The following is a 12,102-nucleotide window of genomic DNA, read 5'->3' as shown; positions in this document are numbered from 1 at the left end:
TTGAGCTGGGAAAAGTTCGGGTGGCCGAACTTGGTTTGTAGCAGAAAGGGCTTTCCAACCGCAATCTCCCTCGCCTATCGAACTTCCTCATGGGCCGCTCTGCATTCCGACCGCGCTCCTCTTGCCTCTTATAAGGCCTTCTCTAAATCAGCCGTTAAGGCTTCCTTCTTCTTCTCCAGAAATTCACAGCGGTCGGTAGCACTCTCCAGCTCGAGCGTCACCTTGGATATCTTCTCGTCATCTTGGCGCCGTGCAACTCGTTCGGCTTCTAATTCAGCCGATGCCTTTTTGGCAGCAGCATCGCTACGCCGGGCCTGCTCCGCTCAAAGAACTTCAACGACGGCTGCACTATCTGCAGCCAAATTTCAGTGTTATGCTTACACTACAAAAATGTATGAGGATTGCACCAAATACATACCTTGCGACTCGTCAAGATGCATATTGATTAAAGCAAGATCACCCCCTGCCACATCAACCTTCCACTGCAAATCGGCAATCTCCATAGTCCGGGAAGTGGCCAAAGAGGAAGCAGCCTGCGTTCAAGTTTTATCAGGTTAGTCCTCAAACGATTCTTTTTCGATCCTCCATTTTGCTTCCCAATGGAAGCCAAACTGAGTATCAGGGGCTACTACCTATACACAGGCGTATCTTCACAAATGACACGTAGCTGAAAACGTTATGTTCCAAACCTCGAAGCCCTTCAGTAGGCTCATGAAGGCTTCATTTAATCTGCTCTTCGCGAATGAAATCTTCTCAATCACTGTACCCATCAAGGTACACTGTTCCCCCGAGACGGATGCTTTCCGCAACATATCCGGAGTCTTCGGGTTTCCGGAAACTGCTCCAACAGCACGATCATCCTTTGAAGGAATCTGCTCGCATGCCTCCAAAATCGCTGTCGGCTGTGAACCGGACAGTCCGGGGCCCTCGTTACCATCAGCCCCGGAATCCTGGAAGTTCGGGGGTCCACCTTGGGGTACCGCCTCTTCTGTCCCCTGGTTTAAAGGGACCCTCCACGGTGACACTTCAAAGTCATCTGCCCTGATGGGCGAGGAGGTTGGAGGAGGCGTCTCGCTCTCCATCATCTCTGGAAGGAGACTCCCCGAAGAAGAGGATCGCCCAGAAAAACTTTGTGCCGACATGTAAAAATGCATGAATGTGTTACGGTAACAGCAATGGAACAGGACGCTATCAAGGCACTCCGAATTCTCTTACGGTTCGGCCGAGGGTTTGTCACCTTTTTGGAGCTGCTCAACGGCATCGTCTTCCAAGCCCAAGCTGGTCGACGGTGGCATCTTTCCCTTCTTGAAAGACCACACCTCCTCATCTTCGGAGGCGGCCCTTTTCCTCCCGTTTGGAGAAGGAACACTGGGTCCTTTCCTGCCTCCATCTTCGGGCGAGGAAAGGTCGATTTCTCCGGACTCAGTGTCCGACTTGCCTCCAGAAACAAGGTCATCTTGGGTCTTCTCGCCCTCCCCTACTGATGTCTGGTATGGCGCCGAGGCCAGCATCCTTGTTAACATAGGAGTAGCCGAGTCTTCGGGAAGGGGAGCCGGACACCTAATCAATTGCACCTTCTTTATCCAGCCCTGAAAAAGGATGATACCATTGGTTTCTTGCCACTGGATATCTGATTGTAAGGTATTCGGTAACTGTGTACTTACTGGGGTGTCCGGATGGTTGCAGTCTAGGCCGACATCTCTGGCGGTGTCCGGCCATTGCCTTTGTTTTCCGAAGACTAATATCCACATTCCTTCGTGTGTTGTGCCGAAGAAGTTCTGAAGAGTCCACGACCCTTCTGGATTGAACTCCCATAGGCAGAGAGGCCATCGCTGGCACGGCAGGGTCCGATGAACTAGCATTATATGAACGACGCTGGCTATGTCGATGTCCCTCTCAATGAGGTTTCGGATGCGACTTTGCAGAGTTTACACATCATTCGTTGATCCCCAATCTAGCCCCTTGTTAATCCACGATGCAAGTTGAGTTGGAGGGCTGGGTCGAAATACGGGCGTGGTCGCCCACTTGGAGTTGCGGGGCTCGGTGATATAGAACCACCCCTGCTGCCACAAATCAAAAGATTTGGCGAATGATTCTTTCAGCCAAACGGCGCTAGCAAGCTTGCTTACTGCAGCGCTGCTGCACTCGGCCTACTGCCCCTCTACCACCTGCGGCTTCACATCGAAGGTCTTGAGCCACAAGCCGAAGTGTGGAGGAGATCGGAGGAGGGATTCACACATGACGATAAATGTCGAGATAAGAAGAATAGAGTCCAGGGCCAAATCGTTGAAGTCTAGCCCGTAATAATACATGAGCTCTCAGACGAAGGGGTTAAGTGCAAATCCCAACCCACGGAGGAAGTGGGACACGAACACGACCCTCTCGCCAGATCTGGGGGTGGGAATGACCTGCCCCTCGGCGGGAAGCCGATGATGGATTTCAACGGTCAAGTACCACGCTGCTGATACGTCTCCAACGTATGTATAATTTATTAAGTATTCATGCTATTATATTATCTGTTTTGGATGTTTATGGGCTTTATTAGACACTTTTATATTATTAGCACATATGCCCGTGCGTTGCAACGGGGAAAATTGATGTTTTGCACAAGAATAATGTCCCACAACATCAAATTCTTTATGAAGAACATGTTGCAACGTAGCATCGTCCTTCTACAAAATGAACATAAAAAATATGTCGCAATTTAGTCGTGTTCATATTTTCTTTGCGGGGCGTAATGTCCCACTGATTTCATTTAAATACAATCCTTTTTAATGGCATTTAAGTATGATCCTTTCATTAATTACCATGAAGTCCTCACCCATTATAGTCCGGAATCAAATCATTCCTTTTCTAATTTAGTAGCCCCAACACATTAAGGCCTACAGATCCTTTCTTTTAATTATCCTACCTTTTTACCTCAAATCCTTCATGTGGAATTTATTAAGACCACAATCTTTCTAATAGTTATTCCACCAATTTACCCACAATCCTTTCTTTAATTAGTCGCATTCGTTTAAATATTATATTTAAGCCCACAATCCTTCCTTTATTAGCTCATTCGCTTAATTAGCTCTCCCTAAACATGAGCCTTGGACCTCACCCTTCCCCATCTACAGGAAAGAAGGGCGATTTGTGCAAACCCCGGGCTCTCCACCTCGCCGTTGCAGAATCGGCGGCTCCCTCGCCCTCCGCCGGACGCTCCGTCGGCGGGAGGATGGCGGAGGCCCAATTTGCAGCTTGTACATAGTGTAGGAGTGCCTAGGGAGCCAGCCGGTGGCGTCGTGGAGACGGCGGTGGGACTGGATCGCCTTTTGCAGGTGTTGGTCTCCCCTTCGACGGTGAAGTTTCGGTGGAGCTCCGCGGTGGTCCAGGTCCTTTCTTCGTGCTCGCTGCTCGGTGGAGAGGCCGTGCACGGTTCCCCCGTGCCGGAGATCGAGGGATGGCGATTCCGGCGGTTGAAGATCTGGAGAAGGAAGGCGATGTTGAGCGGTGCGACGACGACGACGGTCATGGGTGTAGGTCTTCAGGGACCGTTGATCGGAGACTTCCCGTTTCGCCCGGGGGCTGCTTCAATCCAAGGCGTCAGCGAGCAGCGGCGAACGACGCGTCACCGGCTCGTCCACGGCGCCGGCGTAGTCGGGTTGCAGAGGGGCTTGGTTGTAATTTCCTTTTCTATGGACCTTTCAGTAATTTGGCCATTTTAATATCAACTCGTTTTCTCGCAAAAATAAATAAATAAACATGATGACTGCCAGTCGTATATTTAGAGTGAGTTGGGATTAGTAAATATGAAAGGTGCATAAGTCTTTGGTTGTTACATCTAAGAGATAGAAAGGAGATCTTGTGTTTAATTCCCACAATGTTGATTTATTTTGATCCAATTATTTTTCGCGGAATCTCAATGAAAGCCTATAAAAGCCCATCAACATACAAGTAACTGGCCCAGATCGCTTAACGTGTGTAAACCAAACGTAAAGGACTAAACCAAACCAAGAATACCTATTCCCTTTAATAGTAGGTATAGATATAGATTTTTGGGACTAACCTATTAACCTAGAGCCCAGTGCCAGTTTCTGTTTTTTCCTTGTTTTAGAGTATTGCAGAAAAGGAAAATCAAACGGAGTCCAATTGACCTGAAACTTCACGGAACTTATTTTTGGACCAGAAGAAGCCCACGGAGTATCGGAGATGGACCAGGAGAGTCCCGAGCTGCCCACGAGGGTGCGGGCACGCCCACCCCCCTGGGCGCGCCCCCTGCCTCGTGGACAGCCCGGAGGTCCACCGACGTACTTCTTCCTCCCATATATACCCATATACCCTAAAAACCTCGGGGAGCAGAATAGATTGGGAGTTCCGCCGCCAGAAGCCTCCGTAGCCACCGAAAACCAATCTAGACCGTCCCGGCACCCTGCTAGAGGGGGGAATCCATCTCTGGTGGCCATCTTCACCATCCCGGTGCTCTCCATGACGAGGAGGGAGTAGTTCTCCCTCGGGGCTGAGGGTATGTCCCAGTAGCTATGTGTTTGATCTCTCTCTCTCTCGTGTTCTTGAGGTGGTACGATCTTGATGTATCGCGAGCTTTGCTATTATAGTTGGATCTTATGATGTTTCTCCCCCTCTAGTCTCTTGTAATGGATTGAGTTTTCCCTTTGAAATTATCTTATCGGATTGAGTCTTTAAGGATTTGAGAACACTTGATGTATGTCTTGCGTGGGATAACCGTGGTGACAATGGGTTATTCTATTGATTCACTTGATGTATGTTTTGGTGATCAACTTGTGGGTTCCGCCCATGAACCTATGCATAGGGGTTGGCACACGTTTTCGTCTTGACTCTCCGGTAGAAACTTTGGGGCACTCTTTGAAGTACTTTTGTGTTGGTTGAATAGATGAATCTGAGATTGTGTGACGCATATCGTATAATCATACCCACGGATACTTGAGGTGACATTGGAGTATCTAGGTGACATTAGGGTTTTGGTTGATATGTGTCTTAAGGTGTTATTCTAGTACGAACTCTTGAATAGATTGATCCGAAAGAATAACTTTGAGGTGGTTTCGTACCCTACAATAATCTATTTGTTTGTTCTCCGCTATTAGTGGCTTTGGAGTGACTCTTTGTTGCATGTTGAGGGATAGTTTTATGATCCAATTATGTTATTATTGTTGAGAGGACTTGCACTAGTGAAAGTATGAACCCTAGGCCTTGTTTCCTAGCATTGCAATACCGTTTATGCTCACTTTTATCATTAGTTACCTTGCTGTTTTTATATTTTCAGATTACAAAAACCATTATCTACTATCCATATTACACTTGTATCACCATCTCTTCGCCGAATTACTGCACCTATACAATTTACCATTGTATTGGGTGTGTTGGGGACACAAGAGACTCTTTGTTATTTGGTTGCAGGGTTGCTTGAGAGGGACCATCTTCATACTACGCCTCCCACGGATTGATAAACCTTAGGTCATCCACTTGAGGGAAATTTGCTACTGTCCTACAAACCTCTACACCTGGAAGCCCAACAACGTCTACAAGAAGAAGGTTGTGTAGTAGACATCAAGCTCTTTTCTGGCGCTGTTGCCGGGGAGGCGAGGAAAGCGGCACTAACACCCCGTCAACTAAGCTCTTTTCTGGCGCCATTGCTGGGGAGGTGAGTGCTTAAAGGTATATCTTTACATCTTGCAATCGAATCTTTTTGTTTCTTGTTTTATCACTAGTTTAGTTTATAAAATAAAACTACAAAAAAATGGAATTAATATTGCCTCATATGCTTCATCTTTTTAATATCTATCATGAAAATAAGGATTCCGATAATTGTGCTCAAGTGCTAGAAGAAGAATGCATTAGAATGTTTGGCACTAAATATTTGAATGATGAGCATGATTGCAATCCTATTAGTATGAATTCCTTGAATATCCATGATGCTAATGATATGCAAAGCCACAAGCTTGGGGAATCTATGTTTGATGAAGATGATATTTTTTGTCCCCCAAGTTTTGATGAGCAAATTTATTAAGATGAAAGCATGCCTCCTATTTATGATGATTATATTGATGAAAATGGATTTGGAGAGGTCATGACTTTATTTAGTGATGAATCCACTATTTCGGAAGAGTTTCCAATTGATTATGAGAACAAAGTTGCTACCTATGATGATTATTGTGATGATATGTATGCTACAAAGAATAATGATATCGATGAAAATGGTCATCATGATTTTAACTTGTCATCATGATTTTAACTTTCAATTGGATTATTCCTCTCATGATAGTTATTTTGTTGAGTTTGCTCCCACTACTATTCATGAGAAGAAGTTTGCTTATGTGGAGAGTAGTAAATTTTCTATGCATGTAGAACATGAAAATAATGCTCTATGTGATGGTATATTGTTGAATTCATTCATTATGCTACTGAAAATTATTATGAGGGAGGAATATATGCTTGTAGGAATTGCAATAAAATCAAGTTTCCTCTCTATGTGCTTAAAATTTTGAAGTTATGCTTGTTTTACCTTCCTATGCAAGTTGATTATTGTTCCCATAAGTTGTTTGATCACAAAATCCCTATGCATAGGAAGTGGGTCATACTTAAATGTTCTAGTCATATTCTTCATGATGCTCTCTTTATGTTTCAATTCTTATCTTTTATGTGAGCATCATTGAAATCATCATGCCTAGCTAGGGGCGTTAAACGATAGCGCTTGTTGGGAGGCAACCAAATTTTATTTTTTTGTTCCTTGCTTTTTGTTCCTGTTTAGTAATAAATATTTCATGTAGCCTCTGTTATGGTTTTGTTTTTTGTGTTTAATTAGTGTTTGTGCCAAGTAGAACCTTTGGGAAGACTTGGGGAAAGTCTTTGCGGTCGTGCTGTAAAAAACAGAAACTTTAGCGCTCACGAGAATTTCTGCCAGTTTTTATTGGAGAGTGATATTTAGTTAATTCTTTTTGAAGATGATTAATAGATAAATTCCTCACGTCCATAAATTTATTTTAGAATTTTATGAGTTCCAGAAGTATACGTTTGATTCAGATTACTACAGACTGTTCTGTTTTTGACAGATTCTGTTTTCTATGTGTTGTTTGCTTATTTTGATGAATCTATGAGTAGTATTGGAGGGTATGAACCATAGAGAAGTTGGAATACAGTAGATATTACACCAATATGAATTTATAATGAGTTCACAATAGTACCTAAGTGGTGATTTATTTTCTTATACTAACGGAGCTTACGAGTTTTCTGTTAAGTTTTGTGTTGTGAAGTTTTCAAGTTTTGGGTAAAGATTCGATGGACTATGGAATAAGGAGTGGAAAGAGCCTAAGCTTGGGGATGCCCAAGGCACCCCAAGGTAATATTCAAGGACAACCAAGAGCCTAAGCTTGGGGATGGCCCGGAAGTCATCCCCTCTTTCGTCTTCGTTCATCGGTAACTTTACTTGGAGCTATATTTTTATTCACCACATGATATGTGTTTTGCTTGGAACGTCAATTTATTTCATTAGGATTTGATTTCTGTTATTTATAACAATGTTTTGCATCTTTTATTTCAATAAAAGTGGCATTGATAGCCTTTACCACGCCTATTTTACAAGTCTTCATGTTGCTGTTTGAAAACAGAAAGTTTACCACTGTTGCAATAATTCCCTAGAATATTCAGAATGTGATAAAATGTTGAAACCTTTTGCATATTAAGCTCTGATAAATTTACGACAGTGGGAATTTTCTTTCATAATTTTTGGAGTTAGGGAAGTATCGATCTTGCTGCACTCTTTACAGACTGTCCTGTTTAGGCAGATTGCTGTTATGTTTGCATTGTTTGCATCTATTTGCTTCTTTAATGATTCTATTTGAGGATAGGATTGTTAAATATGAAGAACCATTTAGTATGCAATGTTGAATAATAATTTTAGTTATTTGCTACAGTAGAGTATGATAAGGTTTTTGCAATGGTTTATACTAACTTATCTCATGAGTCCTTATTGAGTTTTTTGTGTGGATGAAGCTTTTGAGATTTAGGGAGACCGTGATATGAGAGGAATTAAAGAGACACAAAAGCTCAAGCTTGGGGATGCCCAAGGCATCCCAAGATAATATTTCAAGAAGTCTCAAGCGTCTAAGCTTGGGGATGCCCCGGTTGGCATCCCACCTTTCTTCTTCAACAACTATCGGTTAGTTTCGGTTGATCTCACATGATGTTTGCCATCCTTAGAATGAAATTTTATTTTGCTTTGTTTGTTGTTTGAATAAAATATCAAGATATGAAATTATTAAATGAGAGAGAGTCTTCACATAGCTACATAATTATTTAACTACTCATTGATCTTCACTTATATCTTTTTGGAGTAGTTTGTCATTTACTCGTGTGCTTCACTTATATCCTATGAGTAAATAGTTGAATGAGAGAATATCATAAATCTAAAATTATATATGTTTCATATGCTTATCCCATGGGGAGTAATGACTTCACATATAAGAAGTAGAGGTGGTAAATTTATTGAAGGTTAGCAAACATTGTATTGGTCACTTGAACAATTCATGAAAGAATATTGAAGGAAGAGAGATCTCACATATAAATATACTATATTGGACATATTTTGTTGTTGTGAGAACTCATTAAAATATGACATGCTAAAAGGTTGATGTTGGACAAGGAAGACAACGTAATGGGTTATGTTTTCTTATATCTGAAATAAAGTATATTGTCATGGATCATCCAAAATGTTGAGCTTGCCTTTCCCTCTCATGCTAGCCAAATTCTTTGCACCAAGTAGAGATACTACTTGTGCTTCCAAACATCCCTTAAACCAGTATTGCCATGAGAGTCCACCATACCTACCTATGGATTGAGTAAGATCCTTCAAGTAAGTTTTCATCGGTGCATGCAATAAAAATTGCTCTCTAAATATGTATGATCTTTTAGTGTGGAGAAAATAAGCTTTTATACGATCTTGTGATATGGAGGCAATATAAGCGACAGACTGCATAATAAAGGTCCCTATCACAGGGGGCAATATAAAGTGACCGTTCTTTTGCATTAAGATTTTATGCATCCAACTATAAAAGCGCATGACAACCTCTGCTTCCCTTTGTGAAGGGCCTATCTTTACTTTTATCTTCTACCCTTATGCAAGAGTCATGGCGATCTTCACCTTTCCTTTTTACATTTTATCCTTTGGCAAGCACATTGTGTTGGAAAGATTCTGATATATATATATATATATATATATCCAATTGGATGTAAGGCATCATGAACTATTATTGTTGACATTACCCTTGAGGTAAAAGGTTGGGAGGCGAATCTATAAGCCCCTATCTTTCTCTGTGTCTGATTAAAACTTTGAACCCATAAATATCGCGTGAGTGTTAGCAATTGTGAAAGACTACATGATAGTTGAGTATGTGGGGTTTTCTAAATCAAAGCTCTGACATAGACTCTTCCTAGAAATAAGATGAATTGTAATTGTTTAATGACTGATAACACGGTTTGTTAGTTTTCAAGAAAGTTTATGATCTATACTTTAACATGTCAATAGTTTGTTACTTGATCATGAGAAGCTTTATGAGATGATCTATTGTTATGATATGTAATGATGCTAGAAAAGGTGATTGAAATTATCATTGATCAAACTTGTGCACCTGCTAGCATTCACACTTCATAAATTATTTCTTTTATCATTTACCTACTCGAGGACGAGCAGGAATTAAGCTTGGGGACGCTGATACGTCTCCAACGTATCTATAATTTATGAAGTATTCATGCCATTATATTATCTGTTTTGGATATTAGACACTTTTATATAATTTTTGGGAGTAACCTATTAACCCAGAGCCTAGTGTCAGTTTCTATTTTTTCCTTGTTTTAGAGTATCATAGAAAAGGAAAATCAAACGGAGTCAAATTGACCTGAAACTTCACGGAACTTATTTTTCGACCAGAAGAAGCCCACGGAGTATCGGAGATGGACCAGGAGAGTCCTGGGCTGCCCACGAGGGTGGGGGCGCGCCCCCTACCTCGTGGACAACCCGGAGGTCCACCGACGTATTTCTTCCTCCCATATACCCTAAAAGCTTCGGGGAGCAGAATAGATCGGGAGTTCCGCCGCCAAAAGCCTCCATAGCCACCGAAAACCAATCTGGACCCGTTCCGGCACCCTGCCGGAGGGGGGAATCCCTCTCCGGTGGCCATCTTCATCATCCCGGTGCTCTCCATGACGAGGAGGGAGTAGTTCTCCCTCGGGGCTGAGGGTATGTACCAGTAGCTATGTGTTTGATCTCTCTCTCTCTCTCGTGTTCTTGAGGTGGTACGATCTTGATGTATCGCGAGCTTTGCTATTATAGTTGGATCTTATGATGTTTCTCCCCCTCTAGTCTCTTGTAATGGATTGAGTTTTCCCTTTGAAATTATCTTATCGGATTGAGTCTTTAAGGATTTGAGAACACTTGATGTATGTCTTGCGTGGGATAACCGTGGTGACAATGGGTTATTCTATTGATTCACTTGATGTATGTTTTGGTGATCAACTTGTGGGTTCCACCCATGAACCTATGCATAGGGGTTGGCACACGTTTTCGTCTTGACTCTCCGGTAGAAACTTTGGGGCACTCTTTGAAGTACTTTTGTGTTGGTTGAATAGATGAATCTGAGATTGTGTGACGCATATCGTATAATCATACCCACGGATACTTGAGGTGACATTGGAGTATCTAGGTGACATTAGGGTTTTGGTTGATATGTGTCTTAAGGTGTTATTCTAGTACGAACTCTTGAATAGATTGATCTGAAAGAATAACTTTGAGGTGGTTTCGTACCCTACAATAATCTATTTGTTTGTTCTCCGCTATTAGTGGCTTTGGAGTGACTCTTTGTTGCATGTTGAGGGATAGTTTTATGATCCAATTATGTTATTATTGTTGAGAGGACTTGCACTAGTGAAAGTATGAACCCTAGGCCTTGTTTCCTTGCATTGCAGTACCGTTTACGCTCACTTTTATCATTAGTTACCTTGCTGTTTTTATATTTTCAGATTACAAAAACCATTATCTACTATCCATATTGCACTTGTATCACCATCTCTTCGCCGAACTAGTGCACCTATACAATTTACCATTGTATTGGGTGTGTTGGCGACACATGAGACTCTTTGTTATTTGGTTGCAAGGTTGCTTGAGAGAGACCATCTTCATCCTATGCCTCCCACGGATTGATAAACCTTAGGTCATCCACTTGAGGGAAATTTGCTACTGTCCTACAAACCTCTGCACTTGGAGGCCCAACAACGTCTCCAAAAAGAAGGTTGTGTAGTAGACATCACTGCCCGAAGCATTGCAATGTCTTCCTACGTGACAGAAGAGGCTACCCACTGGCCTTGACAGCTAGATCCCGACATGGTTGGGGCTGGTGGCGATGGAAGCCCGGGAGTTGGAGCTCGGGGTAGCAGGAGTTGAGGAAGAGGCAAGCGTGGAAGAAAAAGACGGGTCTGTACCCCTATATAAAGGCTTGAAATATCAAACGTCTCTTCTCGGGTCTCAAAAACTTGCTTGTTTCCAAGGAATTGTACCCAAGCGACGGCTGGGTTACCCACGTTCAGGTCGACAGGAATCCCTTAAAAAAGGGAGGCACGATCTCCGTTTGGATAAAGTACGCCAATAATGCCACGTCTTGGGACGTGGGGTGATGGGCCGGCTAAAACGGTTCGCAAGTAAAGGCTAGGCATAGTGTTATATTACCAAAAATTGGTGAGTGGGTTGAACCCATGAAATATTATATCCTCTACGGTTGTGCATACAAGTCCGGATACAATCGCTATCTTGAAGTTCGTATAACAAGGAACCCGCCTTGCAATGCCGAAGATAATCCGCGCGCCGTACTCCTCATCATTGAAGCTAGGTTCAGGGGATACTGAGGGAGTCCTGGACTAAGGGGTCCTCGGGCGTCCGACTTGTTATCTATTGGGCCGGATTGATGGGCTGTGAAGACATGAAGACCGAAGACCATACATGTGTCCGGATTGGACTCTCCTTGGCGTGGAAGGCAAGCTTGGTGACCGACTATGAAGATTCCTTCTTATGTAACTGACTCTATGTAAACCCTCGATCCC

This window comes from Triticum urartu, chromosome 4, assembly GCF_003073215.2.
Source record: "Triticum urartu cultivar G1812 chromosome 4, Tu2.1, whole genome shotgun sequence".
Lineage (NCBI taxonomy): Eukaryota > Viridiplantae > Streptophyta > Magnoliopsida > Poales > Poaceae > Triticum > Triticum urartu.
Note: the sequence above shows the minus strand (reverse complement) of the source record.